Source organism: Chenopodium album, chromosome 5 (assembly GCF_948465745.1).
Source record: "Chenopodium album chromosome 5, dcCheAlbu1.1, whole genome shotgun sequence".
NCBI lineage: Eukaryota > Viridiplantae > Streptophyta > Magnoliopsida > Caryophyllales > Amaranthaceae > Chenopodium > Chenopodium album.
Window position 1 is genome coordinate 37,329,873 of NC_137838.1, and position 26,658 is coordinate 37,356,530.

General features: G+C 39.5%; 1 non-coding gene across 1 annotated transcript; it reads right to left on the reverse strand.

The window, feature by feature from the left end:
* Nucleotides 1-14,137: 14,137 nt before the first annotated feature.
* Nucleotides 14,138-14,244, reverse strand: LOC145633350 (small nucleolar RNA R71). The gene has a single exon (XR_014112681.1). It is a non-coding gene; the product is annotated as a small nucleolar RNA R71 (small nucleolar RNA).
* Nucleotides 14,245-26,658: the final 12,414 nt, after the last annotated feature.

Here is a 26,658-nt window from a genome sequence, read left to right on the forward strand (position 1 = left end):
TGAATTATCTTTGATTAGGTGATACGACTTTAGCTTGTCAAAATTTGGCGCCGTTGCCAGGGAAACGGTTTTATTTTTATTTCTGGTTGTTTTTGTAGTCTAAATTATTTTCTCTCGTCTCATAGAACGCAAGTTATTTGAGACAATTTTCTCATATTTGTTTGTTTAGTTCTGTGTTTATGCCTAAGGGTTCTAGATCAGGTTACATTCCATTTAATCCTAAAACGAACGATTTTTTTAGAATTTTTACAGGCGGGTACGAGACACTAACGAGCTAGCTGTTATTGGACATTATGTGTTTGGTAATGGTAAATTGAACATGGGTAGGTACATCATCCACCATTTGAGTAAACATGCCACTGCTAGTACCACAGCTAGTACCCCTATCTGGTTAGGAGGCTTAATTACTAGGATAGCGGTTAAGAAGGCCGGTTTTAGTGAGGCTAGGGCCCAAGGTCTCACTAAATGTGGGGGGGATACCTATATAACCAATAGGCATCTAGAGGACTTGGGTTGGGTACGGATGGATATATTAATCCCCTATTGGTGTGTTAGGGAAGGAACAGAGCAACCATTGTCTATTTTTCCTTTTCCTAACCCCGATTTGACTGCCTTTCCCCGTGGGCAAGAGTCTTATACATATGCTGCTTTAGTTTCCCATTCCCAAGGGCGAGCACCTCCACCACCCCCACCCCAGCCTAAGCCTATGGTAGCACCTTCTCCACCTCATATGCCTCCACCTCTTCCTAGGCAAGACACAGAGATCGTATGGGATCAACAAAGGAAAGGGCAGGCCTTAGGCCGTATTGAGGGGAACTATGGGGAGATTACACAAATGGTTGGTTCTATAGACCAACTTTTGGGCTACATTGAGAGGAACCAGGGTAGGGCTTTATACCCTATGTTTGATGATTATGCTCGTCGGGGTGACATCCCTGACGATGCTCTCTACCCTGAATGGTTTCAGGCACCACCCCAGGGATACGTCGATCCCACCTCCCATAGTATTTACACTGATTACTCGGCCTTCCACGGATATGGACAGGACATTCCTTTTGGGAGGCCTCAGGGGGAAACTTATAACCCTAACTATTTTGGCGGTAGTTCTTCTGGTGGTGCAGGTGGTAGCGGTTGATTTGGCTTCATGGATGATGAGGCGGATGATTAGCCATGTCGGGCTAGTTCCCGAGCCAATGAGGACATTGCCTGATCTTGGCTTGGGGGAGATTTTTGGATTTTGGTATCTTTCTAATTATCTTTCTCTTATATTTGGTGTGCTTTAGTATAGATTTATTGCTTTCTAGTGTAGTGTTATTGCTTTGAAAAAAAATTTAAAAAATACAAATTTTTTTTAAAAAAAACATACAAAAACACGTTCCAATGAATTGTAAATAATGCTTCCCTGTGCCCCATACTCAAAAACTGTTTTGATTCTTGGTATATGATGATGAGCATTGTGGATAGGTTAGCCATGATTTGATATTTGATTGCTTGGATGCCTTAACGACTTAACAATACATGCGTCAATTTTGTCCAACTACTTCTGAATATAGTGCTTGACTAGTTGATTTGGTAAGGAATGTGTGTTAGTTCCTGGTATGTCAATGAATTTGAGTATTGGTTTTTACTTTGAGTAATGTTTGTATGACTCACTATTAAGCACATTGAGGAGGACGGAGGCATATGTTCTTTACGTAGCCTTAAGATGAAATTAGATACATTTGTTCCCTTCTTGCTACCCATGTTGTTGCCTTGACTTTTTTTTGTTTATTAGCCACATTACAAGACGATTTTCCCCATTGGTTACTACTTCCAATCTTGGCTTGGGGGAGCTATATATTAGTGAGTGAGGTGAGGGAGTTTTGTGGTGTGCTTTTTATTTGCACAATTTGGGTAGATATGAGGAGTTTTTTTTGTTCTTGATAGTGTTTTATTTTTAATGATCTTGAAAAAATAAAGTGTGATGATATGAAAAAAAAATGAAGTTCAAAGAAAAAAAAAATAGAAGAAAAAAAGTGAATTTCAAAAGAAATAAAAAGAGCAAAAAAGAAAAAAAATGTTGTATGTTCAAGTGTTCTAAGTGGAGGTTGATCAAATGAAAAAATTTGTTATTCACTCATGTTTTACATTGTTATATTTTTAGGAGTGAAATTGTAAGTGTTGGGAAGTATTGTTATGAATGGAGTTGTATTTGGTGCACTTTTGGTGAGTTGAGTATGTTAGAGTTGGTTGGTCATTACTTGTTTTTGACCTTGGGTTTTATTAGGATTTGGCTCCCTTAAGCACGACTTTACTTTCACATTTTCCCAAATTTATCCTACCTTTTACCCTAGCCTTACATTACATGTTTTAAAGACCTTCCGACGTTTGTGCATAGAGTTATGTGAATGTGAAATCAGTTGTTTATCAATGCAAAGAATGATTTGATATATTATGAGTCGACTATTAGGTTGAGTGCTTGTTTTTTAAACACACGAGAATGTGAGTTGGGAGGGCATTGTTCACATAAAGGGGTTGGGATGGAGAGAGATTGAGTACATCTTTTACTCGCCACATAAATAAGAGTTGAATGTGTGAGCACTAGTCTTGAATTCTATATGCTCTTGTGGTTTGCTCGATTTGACAATTGTTAGGGAGGATGAGTGATTGGATGGATGAGATTGGTTGATGTTGATGCATGCTTGTTATATTTGCCTTGAATTGGTTGTTCTTGATTTTATTATTTAGGGTGAGGCATGTTTTACCCCCGTCCCTTGGTCATAATTGGTAATGTTTTTGGCTCTTTAGAGTAACTTTTATTAATAATTGGTGTTTTCTATTGTTTTCGTAGTTTGGTTGAGTTTTGTAGGGAATTGCACAATTGGAGCATTTTCCTAGGATTTTATGAAACAACACTACGAGCATTTGGGGAGCTGTAGACACCTAAAAATGTCTCCCCAAAACCAAACCCGATGATGAACGACCTTTCACCGCCACTATTGGTCGGGTTTAGTATTTAATCCCGAGAGTGCTTAAAAAATCGTATTTTATTAAATTTATATTTTTGAACAGTCCATGGATTAGTCTTGATGTTTGGTAAAAGCATAATTTTAATTTCAGCCCAAACTTATTAATTAATTTTTAGCCCAAACCTTTTTTATTTTATTGTTTTATTATTTATTTTTGGCCCAAACCCTTTATTTATTTTTATTTAATTATTTTCTTATTTTAGCCCGAATAATAAAAAGTCAGAAAAGGCCCGAAATTATCAATCGGCACTTAAAATGCCGAAGGAAATTAGGGTAAAAAATGTATTTAGACGGAAAAACAGGCTGAAATTTCCCGCGCCACGGCAGGTACCTACCGTGTCACGGGAATCCTTCCCGTCTGACGGTGGGATTTCACATGACATGGGAGGTCTGCCGTGACACAGGACTTTCCGTGTCTTTTCCGCGTAAACCCTTAACGCGTTTTTTATCCCGTTTTCTGAAAATTTCCCGCATCACACCAAAAATGTACCGTGTCACGGGAAAGTGTACCGTTTGACGGTGGAGCTTTCCGTGTCACGGTACAGTTTGACCGTGTCATGGGATACTTTTTTAGGGTTTTTATCATTTTAGGGTTCCGTGTGCTCCCTCAGCACATTTTCCCTATAAATACCCCCTCATTTCTGATGAACGGGGCACCGAGTAATTCTCTTATTTTATTTTCTCTCTTCTATGCTTTAGCCTGAACACTAGCCTACCCTTTTCACTTCAAAATTCCTTCTTCAAGCACTTAAAGGAGTCCATATTTTACTCGTGGTTCTGTCCTTAAGCCAAGGCGTGAAAGGTAGAATTGTTTGAGGGTTTGGCCCCAAAATCAACTTTACTTTATTTAATTTAATTTAATTATTGTTTATTTATTTCCTTGAAGTTACTAAATCATTTATTATTTTGTAGTTGCAAATAAACAGAATCAAAGTAAGAGTCATGCTGCTTTTATTTTTATTATTCTTCTAACGATTTTATGTTGTTGGAATTGTGATTAAATTGGTTTTAATATTAATGTTATTCTATTATTTTTATTGATCACCATATTGCATGTTTAAAGGGAATATGTAATTGAAAATCACGCCTAATAAGATAATTTGGACAACCGGTTTAGGATCCCTTTTAATCTTATTATTAATTGAAGTGATCACCAATATTTTAGAATTATGTGTGCATTAATATTCAACCAATTTAGTTAAATAATAGTTTGGAGCGAATCGAATATTATGTTTGTATGCCTTTGAGATCACAGGAATGCTTTTCAATATAAGAATCGAGTAGAGGCCAATACGGGCAAATGTGACTCCATGACTCACTTCGTACCATCATCCCCGATCCTCCTTTCGTGGTTCCGAACCATATGGAGATAGTAATCTCATGGATTATGAATGGGGTGTAACCTTCACGGGTCAATCGTTGTTGCCTATCCGTGAACGGTTTACAAGTTCCTTAAAAACTTGTTGGCGGCTCCCTACTTTATTTGTCCCTAATCGTAATGTCAATTCCCACTTCCTATGATTGTCAAGCATATTAACACATGCTTTTAACGTAGGCGCACTTCGAACGACGCCTACAATTTGGCGACTCCACTGGGGAGGATTCTTAATTATTTATCGATTTGAGTGATCGGTATTTAATTAAGATGAGTGGATGAGACTTGAAAGATTCTTGAAAAAATATTCCTGTGATTAATTTGGCATTTTTTGCATCTGCATAGACGTTTTAACGTCGCATTCAGGTCTGTCTCGTAGGAAAAATTGGAAGGAACCTAAAATTGCTGTATGAAGTCGAAATCACCTTTCTGAGAGGCTTCGAGCTCTGTCGTTGCTGAGATATCTCTAGAGTACGGTCTTCCCTATTCTGCTGCACCTGTGTTTATTTTTTACTATAGAACTTTGCCAATATTTTTAATCATCTTAGGGTTGACCTAAGGTTTAGCATTGCTTGACTCATTGACTTGACACAACTCAAGGTATAAACTTGACTCGATGTGATTGACCGACTCGAGGTTGACTCGACTCAAAGTGAAACGACACGTGTGACTCGTGACCCGTGTGTGCATTGTATTACGATTTGTGCGACCCAAAAATGCAAAAAAGTAAAAATTTTCCTTCATTTTTGTGGAGGGTACCGACTTTCTCCCGAAAAAGAAAGACGCGAAAAAAGAATTGAAGTTTTTGAAGGTGCATGTTGAATGAGCTTAGTCAAATGTCATTTGATACTATCTCTCAAGGTGCAAGGATTAATCCATCCTAGGCTATCTCAATGGTTAACTCAATGATGAAAGTATTTAGGTAACGTAGGCACGGAGGCTAAGCACTTCATACTTCGATGCTATGACAATTATGATTGATGAGTGATGTTGATATGACAAGGCATGCTTCAACGTTAAGATTTCATGACAAAGGGTTCCTAAGGGAAGTATTTGGTCATGTGTCTGTGATGTGTGTGAAAGTGACACTAAAGTTAGGCCGCAAGAGCTAAGTGTGTGGGAAAATATTATTTTTAGAAGAGTCAAATGATGGTGACTCTTAGGCTAGGTAAGCTAATGATATAGGGATCAAGCCCCCAAGTCTAGCTCTAAATGAATAGGGATGAGCATAGGGAATCCCTTGATATGATCATGGTGTGAGTGTGTGAATGTGAATATGAATGCATGTTTATTACGGCCGCACCTCGATGTGAGGTTGCCTACGTATCCGTTAGGAATCAGGCCGAACGTAGCTCTAGCCGAACCTCGCACAAGTGTGTGTATACCTCAAAAAGGTCTTTTTAAGGGTTGTGACGTGGTTAGGCTAAAGGTTATAGAAGAAGAGGATAAAAGGCTCAAGACCCTCGATTAGCCCCCAAGGTGTGCAACCTCGCTTTTGAATCTTTATATTTTTATGCTTGAATTTCTATTCTTTTTTAGCCCTTTCTTTTGTTTTAGCATCTATTTTATTTTTATAAGTGTGGGCAATCCCGATCATGCGGTCTATCACTCACTTGGCATTCATGTTTCTCAGGCACGGTACCGAGCACTCGATAAGAGACGCAATCTGAGACGTGTTCTTATCGAAGATATTTTCATATCAAAGACATTGGAACACTTGCCCTTTTGTACACTTTTATTTATTTTTGCTATTTATTTTGATCTTTTGAAATCACTCAAGCTTTTTAGAATTGCATAAGTTAGACACCATCCCATCCCAAGGTTAGGTAGATGTAGGTTGAAAAAATGAAGGGTCTATCGTTAGACGAGGCTCAAAGTGGCTTATGAAGAAAGGATTGCATATTTTAAAGGTGAAAGGAGATATGATGTGGCTACAAGGGGTGCCTCAAATCATTGATATACCTTGTGTTTAGCTCGACATGGATTTTTTTTCTTTTTTATTTTTTTTTTAATTTTTTTTTTTTTTTTTTTTTTGATGAAATGCAATGTGATGATCATGTGCAAGGAAATAGATGCTCATTTTATTAGAAGAAAATAAAGAATCTACAAAGTTAATCTAAGGAAAGGAAAAGGTGCCTATGCTAGACTTATTGGGGAAAGAAAAGATGAAAAAGAAATAGAAAAAGAGGCCATGAAATCTTGTCGTTGCAGCTCGCCTCTTGTCTTGTGTCATTCGCTTCATCATCACCCAGTCTTCTCGCTAGCTAGAGGCAATGGGACCTTGTTTGGTTCTATGAGGTCTTGAATGAGATTTTGAAACCTGTATCATTCATCAGTGGTATGACCGTTTCCTCGATGGTACTTGCAATAGGAATTTGGATTCCATCTCGAAGATCGATTTTCTGATGTTGGATCCTCGGTAGGGCCAATAGGTTTGATTAATCCTCGATCATAGAGACGATCGAAAGAAGCATCGTAGGTCATTCCAATGGATGTGAACTCTCGCCTGGGTTTCCTTTTAGATCCTTGATTATCTATGGCTAAGACACCATTATGGTCAAAGGTACTAACATTATTACTAGAGTGGGCGTTTTATGAAGAAGAAGGATTGTCGTTCTTCTTTCCTTTCCAGCCACCGTGGTTACTATTGTTAGTAGCTTTTTGCTTTGCGAGGTCGTCTTCGATTTCAATTCCGATGTCATAAACGGCCTTGAAAGTATTCAAGTTGTGTTGATATTTTAAGTGCTTTAAATACTTTTCTTGGAGATTCTTGACAAACATCCTTACAGACTCCTTTTCGGTGGGGACCTCAATCATCTTGGCGGAAGTTTCCCTCCATTTATTAAAGAAAGAAGTAAAGCCTTCATTTTCTTTTTGTCTTAGCATCTCAAGTTGTCTATGGTCAGTTTCAACTTGAATATTGCACTTGTACCTATCAACGAAAGCGTTTACTATCGATTCCCAGGTAGAGGTTTTCTCCTTGTCAAGGGAGAAGAACCACTGTTGGCAAACGGTTTCAAGAGATAGTGGGAACAGAGAGGGGAAAACCTTCTTATCGATACCCTTAATACTCATTATGGTTTCAAAAGCTCTTAGATGAAAGTAAGGGTTATCTGTTGCCTTGAATTTAGGGATGTCAATGGCGTTGAACTTATGCGGAAGAAGTTCCTTGTCCAGCGAGACCCCTTGTGAACTCATGCCCTGAAATTTATAGTCGCTAGATAGCTTCCTCAAACTTTCTTGCACGAGGTTCATTTGTTGTTGCTTCACGGGATCGTCGACCTTAAGTGTGAGAAGATTCAGTGTTTCAGTCATGGTAACCAGTTGGTTCCTAAGCTCATTGACTTCTTCTTGAGTTGCCATTATCTTTTTAGCCTTCCTCTTTTGACGAATCGGTTTATCAAAAAGTGAGACTTGAATAAAGAGGTTGTCCTTGGTTAATCGCCCTTCTCTCCTCGACGAAGTACTGTGGAAAAGGAAATTGGGGATATTTATTGATAATTATTTGACTCAAACTTTATTCAACATGCAATGGATGGAGGAAGTGAAGAAAAATTGGAATAGAATTTGAAAGAAGATTTAGATGGAGGGATATGAAGAATTAGGAATAGAATGTACCCCCCAACTCAAATGACGGAAAAGACCGACTCATGCATGAACCTAAGACATGGCCATGGTGATGTATACTCAAAGTGTGTGCTAAGACTAGTGAGTGTAGGTGACATGTTAAGACTCGTGTCATGACCATGTGGCTAGACTATGTAACTAGACTCAAGCAAAGACTAAGTTAAGACTTCACGTATATGCATTAAACTGGACAGACTGTGGTATTTTAGTCATAACTTTTGATCTGCGCCTCTTATTGGGTTGAAACCAACGTCAAATTAAAGAAAAAACTCGGGGCTACAGATCCATAGATTGTACGACTTGTAGTTCTTTTTAGAACTCCAGCTATGACCAAAACAAGTTGACGTTTGTGCAGTATACGGGAATAAAAATCCGGGTTGACTTAAAGGAACTATGACTCGATTTTATATTTATTTATTAGCTCAAATTAATTAATTAATTAATTAAACAAAGTCCTTTAGTCATTAATCAGTTTATTTAGTCTTAACACAAGTCAAACAAATGGTTAAGAGAAACATAGAATATATATGCACAACAAATAATGCACAATTAGTCAAGTGGGCACAATATGATGCAATGAGTTTGCAACCTAACCATGGCTCTAGTTCTCTAAAGTTCGGGATATGGTTTAGTCAAAGAGGGTCCATGGTTAATTTTCCGGATGCACCGCGCGGAAGCCTAACCGTGAAGGGTTGGCGCGAGTGGATGGGACACCGCGAGTTTTAGAAAAAACTCGCTTCCATGGTTTGGTGAATTCAACAATCTCGGATGTACCCTTTGTTGCACGGAGCGTTCAATTCGGGTAGATGGAGCATGAATTCCCAGAGGGTTATGTCCATATGTAGAACACATATGGGTTTCAGAAAAGTGAGAAAAAATTCAATCAGGAAGTAGGATCGAGCAAACAATACGAAAAACCGGTCGAAATTAGAACGCATATTTCTGGCTCGGTATAGGGGGAAATTGGCGCCAGCAAACAGAGACTGGCGCCAGATTTTAACTGTAGCGCCTGGCGCCTGGCGTCTGGCGCTACGGCTAAAAGTCTGGCGCCAAGCTCTGGCCCCTGACGCTACTTCCCACATGCCTCAGCAGCTTTCTGTGCTCGATAAAATCTTCCAGTTTCGCGCGGTGTTATTCCAGTCCTAGTTGTGAAAGATATTTCTCAAATTTCCTACGTGTAAAATCCTATGTTTTTGACTCATTACGGATGGTCTTTCCAATGAGAACCTTTTTATGAATATGACAATAATGTTAATCAAAATTACGCACATGAAATACTTAGAACTTTTCGAGTCTCATCCACTCATTCCAAATCATTGCCGAAACAAATTCAGGAATTAAAATAGAAATCCTCCCCAGTGGAGTCGCCAAAAACTGTAGGGAATAATTTCAAGCTTTTAAAATCCCACTAGCTTGAACCCCACTGTGATCATACACTAAAGTACGGTGGCGTCCAAAAGGGAAGAAGATAGAGCAAAAGAGTCGCCAACAAGTTTTTAAGGAACTTGTAAACCGTTCACGAGGTGAAGGTTACACCCCTTAACGATCCAAGAGATCGTCAACTCCATAAGGTCATGAACCAAATAAGGGTTCGGGGATGATGGTACAAATCCAACCTAAAAGAGATTGAATCTGCCCTAATAATAGGCCTCTACTTTATTCTGATCGTATTCATGTGCGCTTTTTGATTAACATGCAATCATTAGGATTAACCGTAAACCTGTTTATCTATGTTGGTTGAATTTAATGCACAAATAAACTATTATTGACGATCACACTTGAATTATAATCAATTAACCCTAACAAGATTATTAATTATCTTATTAAGCGTGATTACAAGTACAAGTTCTCTTTAAACATGCAATAAAAGGTGTGATCAAGCAATAAAAATAAATATCAAGCAACAATAATAATCATAAATAAGAATCATGAACAATTATTATAACAAATATCATAATTAAAATAATCATGAACAATAACGAATATCATAATCATAGCAATCATAATTAATAATAATCATAATAATCATAATTATAATAATATTCATGTTAAAGAAATATAAAAGTAAGATCCTAGGCATGATACTAACAAGATTAATAACAAACCCTAGCATGTCACTAAGCAATAAAAATCAAATCTTTAACCCTAACATGATACTAACAAGAATTAATATTAGGAAGAAAATAGGAAGCATCGCAGGAATCATAATAAGCATATTTGATATTATAACCTTTTCCTTAAACATGATACTAGGAATATTATAATAACAATATAAAGATGATTTCTACATCATAATATCAATTAAAACCATTAAAGAACTTACTTCGATGCCTCGTACCTCTTTCTAATATCAAAATACACACGTTAGTAACTTCAAGTAAAATAATAATCAAACAATTAAATTAAATAATTGAAAGAGAGATTTGGGACCAAACCCTCATAAATTAAACCTTTCACGTCTAGGGCGAAGGCAACTTCGAATATGGCTAGGTGTTTCTAGATCTTGTGAATGCGGAATTTTGTATGAAAACAAGTAAGAAAGAATTGAATGAAAGAGAGAATGGTAATTAAAACTTGTGAGTGAGGAGAATTGGTAAATGTAGATGATGAATTGGTGAATGAAAACGGAGTTTTTGATACGATATTTATAGAGAAAATCAGCCAAAAAAGATAATTTAACAAAACAGAGTCTGACGCTCAGGAAACAAGGTTGGCGCCAACCCTGGCTAGCTGGCGCCAGGCACCAGTGGCTAGCGCCAGGCGCCAATGGCTAGCGCTTGGCGCCAAGCCTGGTTCCAGGCGCCAAGCCTGGTTCCAGGCGCCAAGGCCTAGGGTTGGACGCCAGTCTTGATTCTAACGCGTTTTCGAAAATCCGATAAGTTTACCGTACTGGAGGATAAAATAATATAATTTCTTCGAAAATGCTATTTGATTTTGATTAAAACTCTGAAAAGTCAACAAAGTCAACTTATCAATGCTAATTGAATTAGGAATGAAAAGAACCTTCTAGAAGATTCTAGAAGACTAAAACCATTCCTAATTGCATTAGGAATGATAAATCATATTAGGCCCTCCTCTAGATCATTGGGCCGCACATAAAGCTCAAACGGGGCCCAGTTTGGTAAATTGGCTACAACTTCCTCAATATTCACCGGAATTGGGCTTATAATATATCGTTGGAAAGGTCTTTGCAAGCCCCATCCAACTACACTACTATTGGACCCATACCATGGACCAACCAAACTGGATTGACTATTTTCTTAAAATAAAGTTTTCAAAAACAGAGAGAAGAGAAAAGAAATTAAAACTTTCTGCATCACTAGACCTTTCCACACTTTTGTTTCATTCGATTATGATTCGACGTGAAAGGTACTCATCACTGGGTTTGGTTTTGGGGAGACACAAATGGGTGTCTACAGATAACTTGGTTGCAGGCGAAGGAAAACAGGGCACCAGTCAGATCTTCTGACTGCCGTGCCACGACAGAATCTGCCGTGTCACGGCAGTCCTAAAATCAGTCCGGTGGCTTATTTTCTTTCCTCACAGTCGACTTCCTTCGATTTTTCTGAAAAAACGAATGTGTTCTACATGCGTCTTAGCCCCGGGGAATTTAAGCTCTATCGACCCAAAAAAGCTCATGGCAATAAGGGTTCATCCGAGTTATTAAATCCACCCAAACCATGGAGTCGAGTTCGATTTCATCACGAACTCGCGGAGCCGCCCGTTGGCATACACCCTCAAGGGAGGCTGCTGATATGTCTATTTTATATAGTATTTTACCCCCGTCCCTTGGTCATAATTAGTAGTGTTTTTAGCTCTTTAGGGCCACTTTTATTACTAATATGTGTTTTCTAGTGTTTTCGTAGTTTTGGTTGAGTTTTGCAGGGAATTGCACCTTTGGAGCATTTTTCCCGGGATTTTTATGAAGCAACTACGAGCATTGGAGGAGCACGACCGTCGTTGAAGCCCAAGGCCGGCTAGAGCCATCGAGCCGGCGATTAAGGGCTCGGTATTTGGAATACCGAGGTTTGGACCGAGTATTCAAGACCCGAAGAGGAGATCCGGATTGGGCCGAGAAATCTAGCCCAATCGAAGTCCAAGACTCGAAGAAGAAGACCGGGCCCGATCGGGCAAGAATATGCCCGATCGGGCAGATGCATGCAAGGGCAAGATGCGCAGCAAGCCAAGGTGCGCCCGATCGTTCGAGGCTTAGGACGATCGGGCAGTGCAGTGAGAAGAGCAGTGCGAGAAAAAAGGCGCGCCCGATCGGGCGGCCTCTAGCCCGATCGGGCGCGTGTTTCTGGAAAGGCTCTTTTGACGAGCAATTAGTTTCTAATTAGGAGTTGTTTTAGTTAGTTTTTAAGTACGTTTTTGAGGACGATTAATGGAACTTATCTCTTTCCTTTAGACTTTCTCTCTCTACTTAGTTTTCTCTCTCTTAATCTCTCTCTAAACTTTTGTTCTTAATTCTTTCATTAATTCCAGATTTTTTTGGTAACGATTTCTCTTCCTTTGATCTTATTTATTTTATTCCTTTCATCATGATTTATTTTATTACTTTAATTAGTTTAGTTTTTAATATGTGTAAGTAGTTTAATTTCTAGGGTTATGGGGATCTAATAAATAATATGAAGGGGTAAATTATTGTTGTGGATTATCAATGCTAGTTTAATTTCCTATTGATTGATTTAATGCTCTGTGACTAGATTAGGCCTATCTTTTATGTATGAGTTTGACAATATTGATTCAAGAATCGAGAGATGAGAATTAATGTTTAGGTCTAGTTTCAATAGGCAAGTTAATTTATAAATGGTTAAGTCAAGATTCGAGAGATGAGATTTAATACCGATAAATTAATTGTGTGATTGTAATAAGTAGCGAGAGCCCTTTACAATCTGGTTAATTGATGCATTGATGATTGACTATTATTGATTATTGTTATTGCATGATAATTTCTTATTGGATTGTTTTAATGTTTTACAATTGCGGCTTGTAAAAGTATAGCAATATTAAATTGATGAATCGAGCAGATGTTAATTTGATATTAAAGGCTATTTTCAATAAGAACTTAGATCTAGTAAATTGCGAGAGCCTGTTAGATCTTTGTTGATTAATAAATTGCGAGAGCCTGTTAATCATGTTATTTATGCCATGTCAATGATTGATTACTATGTTTTACCCTGGAGTATTATTTATTGGTGAACCTATCCCCTAGATCCTTTTATATATTGTTTTATTCCTATTCTCAACCTTAGTAGTTTAGTTTCTTCTCAATTATAAATATTGGTTACTTAAATAATTTAGATTATAATAATTAATTAGGAATAAAAAGACTTGTTTCCCTGTGGAGATCGACCCTACTTCCCTATCTACCTTAGTTAGTGATTTAGGTAATTATTTTTTATTAAGGGATACGACTTTACCCTGTCAAAATTTGGCGCCGTTGCCGGGGAAACGGTTTTATTTTTATTTCTGATTGTTTTTGTAGTCTAGATTATTTCTCTTTTGTCTAAGAGAGCGTTATTTCTCTGAGACAAATCTCATATTTGCTTCTAGTTATTTGTTTATGCCTAGGTGTTCCAGATCAGGTTACATCCCATTCGATCCTGAGATCGAACGTTCCTTCCATAGACAGAAAAACTTCTATAAGAAAATCCTGGCGGATTCTGGTGATAATAACAATAATCACCGCGATCCTCCAACTGATTCTAGCAATTCAGAGACATCATCAGACACAGAATCAGAGATGGCGGCTCCAAAGAAGCTTAGTGATTATTCACAACCAAAGCTTACGGATTTTCCACATCTCACCCCTACTCCGGCTCTTGATGGGGTTCAATTTGAGATCAAGCCGCAATTTATAACGATGATAGAGAGGAAGCAATTCAGTGGAGCCAAGGGTGAAGACCCGAATCATCACATTGCCGACTATTGTCAATATTGCAACACCATCAGGCAAGCCGGGGTCACTCAAGACCAAATCAGGGAGATTCTCTTTCCCTTCTCTTTAACTGGAAAAGCTAAATTGTGGTTTAATGGCTTAAATAGAACTACACTTGGTATAACTGACTGGGAAACTCTTGTTTTGAATTTTTATAACAAGTATTATCCTGCAGAGAGAACAATAGTACTACGAAGTGCGATTCTGAACTTTGCCCAAGAAGCCGATGAGTCTTTATATGAGGCTTGGGAGAGGTTTAAGGACTTACAAAGAGAATGCCCTCACCATAATTTAGCACAATGGCAGTTAATCCAAGCCTTTATAACGGCATTAGAAATTCTTCGAGAATAATTTTAGACTCTGCATCTAGTGGGAGATTTATGAATCTTAATGTTGATGATGCAGGTCAGGTTATTGAAGATATGGCGATACACAATTCCCAATATGGGAATCCCAGAGGATTTGCTAACAAGGGGAAACATAGTGTCGACTCTGTATCCTTTTTGCAAGCTCAACTGACCTCTATTTGCCAAAAACTAGATAATCTGAGCACTGCTAATGTAGCTAATGTTGCTGCAATTAATAATAATTCTAATGAGGCTTTCTGTGAAAATTGTGGTATTGTAGGTCATTGGGAGCAGGATTGCAGGAGTTCCGTGGAGCAAGTTAATGCCTTCCAAGCTTATAGGCAGAATAACCCATACTCCAACACTTACAATCCTGGATATCGGAATCATCCATACCTTTCCTACCGGAGCACTAATGTTCAAAATCCACCACCACAAGAACCACAGCTGCCACAGCAACATCAGCATAAATACTATCATCCCAACGCTAACCAGAAGAATCAACCACAACAACCCCCCTCATCTTCCGACCCTTCCTTGGGGGAAATTAGAGCAATGTTGGTCAATATGCAAAAGCACATGGAGAGCAGGGATGCGACAATTTATCCAATTCTAGCGCATAATAAAATTGTAGATAATCAAATTGCGCAACTCTCCGCTACTCTACAAGCACGCCAACAGGGAGCCCTGCCGGCACAGCCGACTAGGCCTACGGATCAAGCATTTGCAATTACTCTAAAGAGTGGTTTAAACTATGAAGGGCCCTCTATGCCCAGAGTTGATGAACCTATTTTATTAAATAATGCTAATCTTGATTCCATTAAACAAAACAATGTAGTTGATAGCCCTGCAGGGCTAGAGGATAATACTAACATATCTAATTCTACATTGCAGGGTAAAACTCCAGAGAAGGTGGCTACTCCAGACAAAGATAAGAATGCTCAAAAGCCAATCATCAAACTTCCTTTCCCCAATCGTCAATTGAAGACAAACTTGGATAAGCAGTTTGGTAAGTTCCTGGAGGTGGTTAAAGATCTGAAGGTAACAGTTCCCTTTACTGAATTGATCACACAAATCCCCTCATATGCAAAATTTATGAAAGAAATTTTGACGAGAAAAAGGTCTATTAGTGAGGTAGAGACAGTAGCTTTCACTGTAGAGTGTAGTGCCGTACTTCAAAATAAGTCTCCACCTAAATTAAAAGATCCGGGTAGTTTTTCTATCCCTTGTCATATTGGCAATCTCTTGATTGATAATGCATTATGTGATTTGGGTGCTAGTGTTAGCGTCATGCCATTATCTGTGTGTTCTAAGTTGAATATGGGTAAATTAAAAGCTACCAATATAACTCTACAAATGCCCGACTGTTCTTTCAAATACCCCTTAGGTGTTTTAGAGGATGTCCCCGTTAGAGTAGGTAAATTTTATATACCTGTGGATTTTGTTGTTCTTGATATGGCTGAGGATATGCAAACCCCAATTATTTTTGGTAGACCATTCCTTAACACTGCAGGAGCAGTCATAGATGTAAGAAGTGGTTAGCTAACACTATTAGTAGGGGACGATAAAGTGGTTTTTAATCTGAATAATGCCCCCAAAAGCTCCATGATTGAGGAGAAATGTTTCAGTGTTAATGTGGTTGTAAATTATTCTAACAAGCCCCAAGCTCTTGAAAAAGATCCCTTGGAGGCGGTATCTTGTGTTGCATCCTTTTCAGATGAGATAGACAAATGGCAGAAGGAAGTCGATGCAATAGAAAGAGCACTCTACAATGTTGGTCTTGGTTTCGAGGATGAACAAGTGGAACCGATCGAGCAAGTTGTGCGAATCGAGCCTACGGTAAGTGTTCCGCCAGATCGAGTTGCAAGTGTTGAACACAATGACAATTTGAAGAAACATTCGATCAAAGGAGGGTTTTTAGTGCGTAGCATTGAAGATCCCCCAGTCCAAGTCAAGGAGGATCCACTAGATAAGGCGACTTGGCGTCCCACAGGCTATGTCAGGAAGCCGCATCGCAGCCTAAACATCGCTAGACCGGGTGAGAAACCACCCGATCAAGCGTTAGGTCAAGGGTCCTAGGAATTGTACTTGGTAAGAAGGTCGTGCGGGACCTAGATAAACCAGCGCTTTGCGGGAGGCAACCCGTATTTCATGCTTTCTAGATTAGTTTTCCTTTTCTCTTATTTTTATTTTTATTTTAGAGTGGTGAGGAGAGTGATATTTTACCATTTTTAAGTGTTGTTGTACAGGTATGAATTTGACAGGTAAAAAGACTTAGAAAATTTGAAGAAGAAATGAAATTGGAGAAACTCCAGGGCTTGGTACGGGCCCGATCGGGCGCGCAAGTGAGGCAAAAATCGGGAAAAAATTCGCCCGATCGGGCGAATCTGCCCGATCGGGCGTGCAAGCAGAGCTGATTTCTTGGCTAATTTCGCCCGATCGGGCGAGGCTACCCGATCGGGCGCGAGAGGAGACCTGGAAACGAGTTCTCTTTTCGCCTGATCGGGCGCAAATCGAGTGAGAAGGAAAGATTTCTCGGGCGAAGCTCGCCCGATCGGGCGAGAAATTGGCAAAAATTCTCTTCGCGTTCGCGCCCGATCGGGCGGAGCTCGCCCGATCGGGCGCGCAACTTGTATTCTGGAAATCTTCTCATTCGCCCGATCGTGCGCGCCTACAGCCGTCCCCCCTTTATTTTCTTTTCTCTTCTCTCTTTCCCCACTTTCTCCTTATTTCATCTTCTTCATTTCACTTTCTCTCTCTAAAACCTCAATTTTCAAACCTTCAACTCACACTTCATTCCAAGATCTCCTCCAATTCTTCCATCCAAACTTAAAAATTCTTACATTTTCCAACTCCTCTCATCTTCCTCTACAATCTACACTAAATTTTCAACACTTTCTCTCAATTTCTTCTCAAACCCTAAGAGAGAGAAAGCTTCAATTCCTACTATTTTCACATTAAAATGGCTTTCAAGAGGTCTAGAATTGTTAGGGGTGAAGGATCGAGGCAACAAGCACCTAGCATTAACCCGGAGTTGCAAATTCCGGGGTGGGAGAGGGTGGTCATCACCACCCAAGAGCAAAAGCAAAGGATGCTCAACCTCATCACACGGCAGTTAATTCCTACCCGTTTTATTCATCATCCGACGCTTTCTAGACTAGGAATTGATAAACATGTTGAAAAACTATTCAAAGGAATTGGCATGAGTGGTTTGTTCAATTTACACTATGATACTTATGATTATTTGACTTTAGAATTCATTTCTAGTTTTAATGTCATAAAATCAAATGCTCTAATCTCTCATGTTCAATTTCGATTGTTTAATAATGATATTAGATTGTCCTTGAAAGATTTTGGAAAATTGTTTGAATTGAAAGCCGATAGACCAATTGAACCACCCCAAGACAACATTACTTTTGTCTACCGTGCTCTAACAGGGAATCCTAACTTGAACCTCCAACATGCCAAGGGCACTTGGATTCAACATCCCGTGCCAAAACTTTGGCAACGGTTTGTTGGCCTTACCATCTTTGGGAGGCATGAACCGGCTAATGTGACGAGAGATGAACTAGAGCTATTAGGATCATACATGATTCTTAAGAGTTACAAGCTTAACATAGTTCATAGGATGGCCCAACACTTTCAGAGGGTGGCCAATGCGGCCGAATCGGGTAGGTCTAGGGTCCCAATTTACTTTGGTGGGTTAGTAACCCACATTGCAGTCAAATACCTTAGTTGGACCCCTAGCGATGATGGTAAGGTAGCCGGACCAACCTTAATGGACGCACCCTACTTAGGAGGCCTTAATTGGATAAATGTGATAGGGGGTGAGACTTGGTGGGTGATTCATAGGGAGTCGGGTAGGAAAGACAACGCTTTCACCTTGCCTAACCCGGCCTTGACCAAATTTGCGAAGGGTCTTCCCTCTTATACCTTTGAATTAGGAGACCAAGGGGAGGCCCAAGCACCTCTCTCACCACCCCAACATTTCCACCAACCATCACCCCAACACTACACACATAACATTACCACTTCCTCAACCAACTACAACATCGACCCTAACGCCCCATATGACTTTTCGGCTTTTAGAAGCCAATTGGATCGGATAGAGAGTGGGCAACGGAGGATGGAGGGTATGGTTAGGAATTTGGACACTAAGGTAGGAGCCCTAGATGCTAGGGTTGGGGTTGTGGAGAGGAACATAGGGCGGGGTTTATACCCCATGTATGATGATTATGCCCGTCAGGGGGCTATTCCCCCCGAATCACTTGTCCCCGATTGGTTCCAATACCCCCAAGGGGGATATACGGACCCAAGTGCCTACGGTACCTATGTGGACTATTCATCGGTCCACGGATATGGGACCGATGCTCCTTTTGGTGGGCTTGGGGGGAATGTAGACCCTAACTATTTTGCGGGTGGTTCGGGGTATGGTGGTGGTGGCTCTAGCCATGGAGGAGCCGGTTCTAGCCATGGCGGGGGCTATACCAGGATGGATGAGGATGAGGAGTAGGCTCCTCTCCCAAGTCAATAAGGGCATTGCTTGATTTGGCTTGGGGGGGTGTTCTTTCACTTGAAAATTCACTTCCTTTTCTCTCTTTATTTGCTTTCATAGTATAGATTTTCTTGCTTTCTAAGTTAGATTTCTTGCTTTCCTAGTGTAGTTTTTATTGCTTTCTTTATATACAAAAATACAAAAAAATTTGAAAAAATAAAAAATTCAAAAATACGTTCCAATGAATTGTAAATCATGCTTCCCTGTGCCCCATACTTGAGAAAATTTGTTTTGATTCTTGGTATTTGAGGATGAATATTATGATTTGTTGGTCATGATTTGAAGTTTGATTGTTTGGATTCCTTAACATGCGTCAATTTTGTCCAACTACTTGTGAATATAGTGCTTGACTAGTTGATTTGGTTAGGAAATGTGTGATAGTTCCATAATTCCTGGTATGTCAATGAATTTGAGTATTGATTTGCAACTATGAGTAGTGTTTCGTTACTTTTTATTATGCACATGAGGAGGACGAAGGCGTTCATTCTTTTAGGTAGCCTTCAGAGTATTTAGATACATTTGTTCCCTTCTTGCTACCCATGTTGTTGCTTGTGCCCTTTTATTGTTTATAGCCACATTACATGCCTTAATTGCCCCATTGGTTACTAGTCCCAAGCTTGGCTTGGGGGAGCTATTAGTGAGTGAGGTGAGGGAGTTTGTAGTGTGCACACTATTTGCACAATTTGGGTGGGTTTTGAGAAGTAATTTGTTCTTAATCATATTTTTGTTTTTATGAGTTCGAAAGTTGTATATATTTGAGAAAAATAAAAGTTAGAAATTTGAAAAAAAAAAAGCGAACTTCTAAGAAAAAAAAGAATAAAATGTTTGATGTTCAAATGTTCTAAGTGAAGGTTAATCAAAAGAAAAGAAAAAAAAAAGGTTGAGTTTCAATGTAAATATTTCAAGTTATGAGTTCAAGGTTTGCTATTCACTCTTGTTCCATATTGTCATATTTTTATGAGTGAAATTGTAAGTGTTGGGATTGTTTATATCGTTTGGACTATATTTGGTGGATTGTTGTTTGGAGTTGGTTATGTTGGAGATGTGTATGATCATTATTTTTTATCATGGGTTTATTAGGATTTGGCTCCCTTTTAGCATAGCTTTCTCTCACATGATCCCAAATTTATCCTATCTTTACCCTAGCCTTACATTACAAGCTTAAAAGACCTTCCGACCTTGTGCGTAGAAGTTATGTAATTGTGAAAGTGTTGTTTATCAATGCAAGTTATGACTTGGCATATTTCGAGTCGACTAGTAGGATGAGCGTTCAATGTTTTTATACACACGAGAGTGTGAGTTTGGGAGGGCATTGTTCACATAAAGGGGTTGGTTGGAGAGAGATCGAGTACATATTTTACTCGCCACATAAATGAGAGTCGAGTGTGTGAGCACTTGTCTTGAATTCTATATGCGCTTGTGGTTTGCTCTATTTGACAATTGTTGGGGAGGAAGGGTGATTAGATGAATAAGATTGATTGATGTTGAAGCATGTTTGTTTGATTTACCTTGAATCGTTTGAGCTTGGTTTTATATTGGGGTGAGGCATGTTTTATATGTTCATTGATGAGCTCTTTGCTTAGGGACAAGCAAAGGTTTGGCTTGGGAGAGTTTGATATGTCTATTTTATATAGTATTTTACCCTCGTCACTTGGTCATAATTAGTAGTGTTTTTGGCTCTTTAGGGCCACTTTTATTACTAATATGTGTTTTCTAGTGTTTTCGTAGTTTTGGTTGAGTTTTGCAGGGAATTGCACCTTTGGAGCATTTTTCCCGGGATTTTTATGAAGCAACTACGAGCATTGGAGGAGCACGACCGTCGTTGAAGCCCAAGGCCGGCTAGAGCCATCGAGCCGGTGATTAAGGGCTCGGTATTTGGAATACTGAGGTTTGGACCGAGTATTCAAGACCCGAAGAGGAGATCCGGATTGGGCCGAGAAATCTAGCCCAATCGAAGTCCAAGACTCGAAGAAGAAGACCGGGCCCGATCGGGCAAGAATATGCCCGATCGGGCAGATGCATGCAAGGGCAAGATGCGCAACAAGCCAAGGGGCGCCCGATCGTGCGAGGCTTAGCACGATCGGGCGGTGCAGTGAGAAGAGCAGTGCGAGAAAAAAGGCGCGCCCGATCGGGCGGCCTCTAGCCCGATCGGGCGCGTGTTTCTGGAAAGGCTCTTTAGACGAGCAATTAGTTTCTAATTAGGAGTTGTTTTAGTTAGTTTTTAAGTACGTTTTTGAGGACGATTAATGGGACTTATCTCTTTCCTTTAGAATTTCTCTCTCTACTTAGTTTTCTCTCTCTTAATCTCTCTCTAAACTTTTGTTCTTAATTCTTTCATTAATTCCAGATTTTTTTGGTAACGATTTCTCTTCCTTTGATCTTATTTATTTTATTCCTTTCATCATGATTTATTTTATTACTTTGATTAGCTTAGTTTTTAATATGTGTGAGTAGTTTAATTTCTAGGGTTTATGGGGATTTAATAAATAATATGAAGGGGTAAAATATTGTTGTTGATTATCAATGCTAGTTTAATTTCCTATTGATTGATTTAATGCTCTATGACTAGATTAGGCCAATCTTTTATGCATGAGTTTGACAATATTGATTCAAGAATCGAGAGATGAGAATTAATGTTTAGGTCTAGTTTCAATAGGCAAGTTAATTTATAAATGGTTAAGTCAAGATTCGAGAGATGAGATTTAATACCGATAAATTAATTATGTGATTGTAATAAGTAGCGAGAGCCCTTTACAATCTGGTTAATTGATGCATTGATGATTGACTATTATTGATTATTGGTATTGCATGATAATTTCTTATTGGATTGTTTTAATGTTTTACAATTGCGGCTTGTAAAAGTATAGCAATATTAAATTGATGAATCGAGCAGATGTTAATTTGATATTAAAGGCTATTTTCAATAAGAACTTAGATCTAGTAAATTGCGAGAGCCTGTTAGATCTATGTTGATTAATAAATTGCGAGAGCCTGTTAATCATGTTATTTATGCCATGTCAATGATTGATTACTATGTTTTACCATGGAGTATTATTTATTGGTGAACCTATCCCCTAGATCCTTTTATATATTGTTTTATTCCTATTCTCAACCTTAGTAGTTTAGTTTCTTCTCAATTATAAATATTGGTTACTTAAATAATTTAGATTATAATAATTAATAAGGAATAAAAAGACTTGTTTCCCTGTGGAGATCGACCCTACTTCCCTATCTACCTTAGTTAGTGATTTAGGTAATTATTTTTTATTAAGGGATACGACTTTACCCTGTCAGCTGCCTTGCTAACGCGTCCAAACTCTTAACCATGGTACCCCATTGACACCCAAAGTTTGACCAATAGTTGAACATAGATCTTGACTCTAGGTTGCGAACTTTTTTTTTACATCATCGTGCCTAAATGCCATGTGGTTGTTTGGTGCTAACCTTCATGTGTTTGCTCTTTTGTTTAAACCATGACCGAGAGTTTTTATTTTCACATAGTAATTAGTACGGACCTAAAATCGGTTAAAATTTGGAAAAATTCACAAAACTGACCTGGAACTGCGCACCGTGTCACGGCATTTTCTGCCGCACCACTCGAGAGTCTGCACCGTGACACGGTGCCCAGGAAAGTGTCCTATCAGTCCTTTTTTCGATTTTTGTGCAAATGCTGTGTCCAGTTTTGTGTCGTGTCTAGCTATACGGTCAAAACACGCGTCTATAACCTCACTTAATCACTCACATATCGTGTTCACACACTTTTTTCTTTAAGTCGTGCACCACCTTTTTTGACCGTATTTTAGGGAAGTCTTGTTTTTGTGTCATTTTGTTTTCGGAGTAAGTCGGATGGTATCCTCCCATATGTTTTTTTTTTTTTTAAAAAAATAATAATAAAGTAGAATTTAAAAACTATAGATTTTTTTTTTAATAAAAATAATTTTTTTTTCTTTTTAATCCGGATGGGTTAAGGTTAAGTTTGGTCATTAAAGGTGTGTTTGTTTCAGTGTCACAGCACTTGGTCAAGAAGCAGGGGTAGATTGTTACGGTTCGAGTCCATACCTCAACAACCTCTTATACCAAAGAGGCGTACAAGGAAACCACCTCAATAATCTCCACAAGATCCATCTCCAGTCTACTTTCAACCAATGACCACTAAGGAAGACATCGAGAACCTCAACAGGACAATCGAAAGATTGTCTGACATGATGCAGACACTCACCACTAGAGTCAGCACGGTAGAACGAGACAATCAAAACAATGTCACTACTGCTGCAATGGACAAGATTAAGGAACAGATGAGCAAGATTTCTGAAGAGTTCACTTAAGTGGAACAGCTTGTCACCTCTTCGTCCATAAGAGACAAGCTCCCTGAGAAGTTTTCCACTGCAGATATTCCCAAATTCAAGCCTACTGATAATCCACTTTTCCATTTGAAGGCTTTTTCTGCAACTATGGCTCTTAAGGGAGTAGATGTGACACTCTTCCCTACGGTGTTCCGTCTTTCCTTAGAGCATGCCTGTCAACAGTGGTTTTATTCATTGGAATCCAAACATGTGGCGACCTGGGAGGATGTTGCTGAAATCTTTATGAATCGTTACAAGTGTAACATCCAGGCCAAGACTTCTGAACGTGAACTCTCCATTCTCAAACAGAAAGAGAATGAAGGCTTCATCACTTACTTAAGCAGGTGGAGGGAAACAGCTGCGCTCTTGGTGGATCCCCCCAAGGAGAAAGAAATGGTTCGCTTGTTCATTGCCAATCTGACTCATAAGTACAAGAAACACTTGAAGTTTCTGCCTCTGAGTACCTTTGAAGCTGTATACGATATTGGAATCAATATCGAGGATGAACTAATGAAGTCTGTTGGTAGCAACAATAATAACAATACTTGGAAAAACAAGAAGAACGACACTCTTTCTTCTTCGTCTTCTAAGCCCAATAATGCTACCAACAATATCAATATCAATGATGTGCTGGCCCTTAATGCTCCTCCTCAAAGATTCCAAAGGCAAAGGAGGGTTTACACGCCTTTGGGAATGACTTATGATGCTACTTATGACCGTTTGCATGGTCAGGGACTGATTATGCCAATCAGACCATTTCCAGAACCTCGACCTGAGAATAGGACCGCTAGCTATGACCCCAATGCTTATTTCAAGTTTCATCAAGGCAAGGGTAATAACACTGAGAAGTGTTGGAGGCTGAAAGATGCAATCCAAGACCTGATCGATGCTAATCAACTTCTTGTCCCTCCAGGGGGCAAGAAGCCTAACATTCAAACAGGTCCTCTTTCTGATGCTTTGGCTATCATGGGAGATGAAGTCTCCTTTGATCCGCCAATACTCATTCAACCTGTGAATGAACCTCTGCCGGAAGTTGTATTTATCTCAAGTACTGAAGAAGTGAATGGGATCTGGGATAGTGATGATGAAGATGTCTATCTCAAGGATATAACATGTTCATCTCTTGGCACCAGTGAAGATGTTTGGGGGGACTTTGAGGTCAAGGTTCTCACCAGAAGTGGATGGTTGCAACAACCTAATCCACCTCCACCTCCACCACAATCACATCCGATAGTTGATCCCATCGACCCTGTGAACAGCGATGTGGTCAAACAACTGCAAAAGACCAAGGTGGAGATGAATGTATGGAAGCTTTTGGCCACTTTCCACGAGCATCGAAAGGCTGTGATGAATGCTCTGGTGAAGATAGGAGTTGATGATGACATGACTCCTCAAGGACTGGTCAACTTTCTCACTACTGAATTGCCAAGTACTAGCAATCTGATTTCGTTTTCTGATAAGGATTTGCCCCCGGAAGGGGACCAACATAATAAGGCCTTACACCTCACTGTGGTGTGTAGGCAAATGAATGTTCCTATGAGCCTGGTTGATAATGGCTCCGCAATCAATGTGTGCCCACTCCGTACTGCAAAGAAGTTGGGCATAAAGAATGAAGAATTGACTCCCTCCACTCAAGGGATTCGCGCTTATGATAATACTCGTCGTCAAGCCGTGGGTACTATCATACTGAATATAACTACTAGGGCCATTGAACGTCGCACCAAATTTCAGGTGGTGGACATTAAGGCCTCTTTCAATCTGTTGTTAGGACGCCCTTGGCTTCATGAGCTAAAGGCGATTCTATCATCGCTTCACCAGAAAGTGAAAGCCATAGTTGGAGGGGTTCCGATTACTATCGATGCTTCTCCTACGCGCATTCAAGTTATTGATACTCCTATCGTCCATGTTGAACATGACGAAGAAGATGAAGATCTTTGGGGGTTTTCACTAGATGATGTTCTCGTGATTGAAGAGGAGGAAAAGTGCAATCTCGACTTCGATCACTATTCAAACACCAGTATCAATGCCATTCTGAAGAAGCAAGGTCATTTCCCTGGAATGACCCTTGTACTCAAGAAGAAAATGGCTGAATCTTGGGGCCATCCTGGTGCACTCATGAAGGATACTTTTGGCTTGGGATTCAAGCCAACAAAAGAAGATCTGAAACAAGCTTCATTGAAGATGAAGGCTCACAATAATGCTCGAATCACGAAGACAGAAATGGCCATGGATCCATATCCGTTCACCCTCAATGGCCAGTACATCAAATAAGGGGAAGACTTCCCATGCTATGAATTCCCTGAGCCATTCGTCCATGATGGGATCCGTGAACCAGGATTCGAGGTGTTCCTCGATTGTGACTTTGTGGATGAAGATGAAGAGCTCTTCACAACCGAGAAGCCAGCTAGCCTGAACTCTGATGATCTAGGAATCAACCTTCTTTTTGGAATGGAGAAAAATGAGTCCAAGCCGGTCCGCAATGATAACTCCGAGCTCGTTCAAGCTGTCATAGCGAACAAGGATTTTGACCCCTCCGAGTTAATCGTCCAAGCTGACAACATTTCAAGGGGATGGCGCAAAACATTGAGGATCACTACGCCGAGTGGAGATAAGTTGGAAATAACCGCTGGCGAGGGTCCTATATTTGATGAGTCTGAGCCGTCTGTGTCCGAGTCCGAGTCTGAGTCTAAGTTCTGCTATAGAGTTCAACCCTGAGTCTCTTATTGAGTCCTTTCTTTCTAGTCCTAATAATTCTGGTGAGGTCGCAGCCGACCTTGCCTCTCTTGATGTATTAGCCAATGAATTCAATAAAATGAGTACCTTTGCTTACGATGCGTGCCATTCCCCTAGCCCTGATCAATATTTCTTTGCTTATGATAAAAACGACAAAGAAATAATTAAAGCAATGGAAGAACACAAAAATAAAACAGCAGTTATTGAAGATACAGAAACAGTTAACATTTCCAATGATACGACTGTTAAAGAAGTAAAAATTGGATTAACACTAAGTCAAGATGAACGCAAAGAGCTAATTAACTTGCTTAGTGAATTTGTTGATGTATTTGCTTGGTCATACCAAGATATGCCAAGAATTGACAAGGATATAGCTCAGCATACGATACCACTCATTTCAGGTATGAAGCCTGTCAAACAAAAGCTGCGCCGTATGAAACCGGATGTGGCTCTCAAAATCAAGGAAGAAATCAGGAAGCAGTTGGCCGCAGGTTTCATAAGAGTATCCAAATGTCCGAAATGGATAGCAAATGTGGTTTCAGTTCCAAAGAAGGATGGAAGGGTCAGAATGTGTGTTGATTACAGGGATCTCAATAAAGAAAGCCCAAAAGATGGGTTCCCTCTACCTCACATTGACATTCTGGTCGATAATACAGCAAACCATGCACTGCTGTCATTCATGGATGGTTACGCCGGATATAATCAGGTATTGATGGCCGAAGAAGACAT